The sequence below is a fragment of the Palaemon carinicauda genome, chromosome 10, assembly GCF_036898095.1.
Source record: "Palaemon carinicauda isolate YSFRI2023 chromosome 10, ASM3689809v2, whole genome shotgun sequence".
In the NCBI taxonomy this organism is placed as follows: domain Eukaryota; kingdom Metazoa; phylum Arthropoda; class Malacostraca; order Decapoda; family Palaemonidae; genus Palaemon; species Palaemon carinicauda.
In genome coordinates, this window is record NC_090734.1 from 28684130 (window position 1) to 28687779 (window position 3650).

The following is a 3650-nucleotide window of genomic DNA, read 5'->3' on the forward strand; positions in this document are numbered from 1 at the left end:
GAAAGAACTCCTACCTGAAGTAACTCTTACCTTGTTATACCTAAGTTCTAATACCATGCAGCATGCAGCAAACTAACATCTGTCAAACTGAGAACTCTAGTAACCATTGACTTAGGATTACAGCGCCCGTAACCGACGTTGGAAATGGTTTCTTCATATAGATAATCCACAAATTAGTAAAGTTAAATTCGGTAACCGTAACGTTACGTGCTAAGTTCTCCTTTGAATGGGTTCTAAATTCTACCTTCCAAGAAATATTTTCATGCCACACACAGAATAAACTTATGTATTAAAGCAAACCTGTGATACCATTAACCTAAAACCAGTTATGAGGACCTATAGACGATTATACCCAAACCAATACAGAACCAAGGGACAACATTATAAAAATTCCACAAGGTTTCCCTCGACGATCAGATATTACTAAATCAACTCAAAATACATGAATAATGACCTGAGAACCCAACATTCTGACTTTTTCCAAGTCTTAATGCACTACACACATCTGTTCCTGCTCACCTTCGAGATATTTGCCTTACAAATAAACTACTCAAGTTCAAATGCAAATTTTCCATGCTATTTTTAATTGAACATCAACTCCTCTGTCATAAAAAAAAAGGAAAATAATTGTCACTCCAAAAAATATTACACTACAGGACAATTTCCTCGATGAACTTCGTCAATATCTTATATTTATAAGATAATCACGCATTGCAACTTACGAACATTTAATCCCTCATAAATCTGGGTCCTGTGAATGAAATCTTTCACTCATGTTGACAGCAACCAATCTTAAACATAAGCAGTTAATACCTAATTGCGCCTATTTATATTCTATTCTTCCTTCCACTTAGCTTGTTGCATGATGTCGGCAGACGACTTGTTATTTTTCTCAGCTTTCCAGAGGGACCACGTGCTCCTTCAGACTTCCACCCACGCTGTACCACAAAAAGACACAAAATTTGACTTTCGCTGGGCGGCTCTTCTTTGTGGGTTATTTAGTACTCGTCGACATTTTGAATTATTTATTTAGTCGAAGGTCACTGGAAAAATTACATACAATGAGATATTCATATGGTGACAATTCTTCAATTAATAAAAAAAAAAAACATATTTAAAGAAAAACCCTATTCTCTACACATTTCAAACAACATTATTGGAAAACTCTATTGCTATAATTTCAGTAATTGTAATTCCTTTGTATTCTATTTCTTGCATGTTAAACATTTTATTAATATTTCCAATAAAGACCTCTGGTATAATAACTTGATTACAAAATTCGTAATACTAGGTGGGTGAATCCCTTGGTTCTGCTATATATTCGACTCTTTAAGAAATAAGCTCTAAGCATTAATAGACATCATTAAGTCATGAGAGAATTTCACTAAATAGTTTTTCGATCTGTGGCATATTTTATCTAGCTTAATCCCTTACGAGCTCTATTTTCCCTCCTTAAATTGTAAAGACCTCTTGATAACATCTCTTACTTACAATTTTGTTTGTGTCCACTGCAAAGACCGTCCAGCTCTATCCCCTCATGGGCCGCAGGCAAGTCCCTACCGAGGTTAAGCCACCGTTAACACAAGCACACCCCTCACTTTATTTCAAGTGTCTATATTTCATCATATTAGCAACCCTAATAGCTATTGTTATTTAAACAGCAACCCTGACAACCCTTCTTCGTCTCTAAATCTCAGAACACTGTGATGCTTACCTTATATTATAATTCCATCTTAAACTCGTCGATGTGGATTCTCTCAAACACGTCTGCTCCCGACGCCTAACACTGTTTGAAAGACCCACCTGCCGCTTTCCCAAGCGCTTGACAGAGGGGTGGCGGGAGATGGACCGATGGTTCTTTTGTTTTCTTTTGTTACTAACATATAAAAGGTGTCCCCATAATTATTGTTTCTGACGGAAATTTCCTCATTTTAATTTTCTTATTATTTCATAACGTGTACGCCTCTATTAGTGACCAAAATTTAATTACAAATTTTGGATTTACCATGAACAGTCATTCAAAGTTGTGCAGGGAAAAGTGAAATTTCCCTGAGTGAAATTTCCCTGAGTGAAATTTCCCTGCGTGAAACTTCCCTGCGTTTGCACCCGCCCCTTTGAAACCTTTTGAGCACAAGGGGGTTCAACACCTTATCGTTCTTGTAACGCCCATTAGATCCGTCTCTTCTTCTAAAATTAAAACAAGCTTTGACAGCGGTCTGTCGTATTCCTTGCCCTCTCTCCTGACAGTCACCGTCCTCACCAAACCATCTTTCCCTACTCTGGTCTGCACTACTCTAGCCAATGGCCAATGGCAGCGTGCTTCATTCGCCTTGACCATAAGGACTACGTCTCCCACCCTGACGTTTCGTCACTCTTTGAGCCATTTCTGGCGCTTTTGTAACCCCAACAGATACTCACGTTTCCAACGGGCCCAGAACTGCTCGGCCATATGCTGCACCTGCTTCCATCTTTGCTTAGAGTGGCCACCTATTGCAACGTCGCAGCCTACAGGCAAATCTCCCATGTTTAAAAGCTTGTTCGGTGTGAGTGGAACCGGGTCTCTACTGTCTGAGGTGACGACAGTAAGGGGTCTACTGTTAACCGTTGCCTCCACTTCACAAAAGAGTGTGCATAGCCCTTCATAATCCAATTGCTGTGTCCCCAAGACTATATCTAAGACCCTCCTCACGGTACCTATCAACCGCTCCCATGCTCCTCCAAAATGTGAGGCGCCGGGAGGATTGAGAATAAATTCCACCCCACACACGAGCAACTCATTGCGCACCTTGTTTCCTGCCAAGAACTCATAACTGGAGTCGAGAACTTTCCGCGATCCCACAATATTAGTGCCGCAGTCGCATCTAACTGTCTTGACCTGACCACGACGAGCCAAAAACCTCCTGAAGGCACTAATGAATGAATCTGATGTGAGATTTGAGGCCACCTCCAAGTGTATGGCCCTCATGCTCAAACAAGTGAATATAACTCCCCAATGCTTCATCTGTGCTCTGCCTCGTTTTACGAAGTATGGCCCAAAAAGGTCCACCCCAGTGCGATAAAATGGGGGTTTCCCCGACTCCACACGATCAGGTGGTAGATTGGCCATTAGCTGCTCGATGGCTTTTCCGTGTGCCCTGCGACACCTGACACATCTACTCAGCATGCGTCGCACTGCTGCATGGCCCTTAATTACCCAAAATTTCTCCCTCACCAGGCTCAAAACAAGTATTACACCCATATGGTTAGAATGCTCATGATAATACTGGATCACCATGTCTGTCAAGTGTCCTTTATACGGCAAAATAATTGGATGCCTTTCGCTTGGAGAGATATTTGCCGAAGATAACCTACCTCCAACGCACAGAAGCCCATTTCTCAGGATTGGTTTCAACCTTCTTAGGGAGCTAGAGGCCCTAATAGTTCCTCCCTTCTCAAGGCTCTCTATCTCTAACTCGTAATCAACACGCTGTGTTACCTGCACTACCACCGTCTCCGTCAAGCTAATAATTTCGGTGGACAAATGCATATCTAGCTCGCTGAGCAGCTGCCTGTGTTTATAAATAATGTACCTACCAAATAGCAACAACCAACCCAAAGTTCTAAGGAGCTTGATCCACCTGGAATAGTGGTGGATGATTTTATACATACCT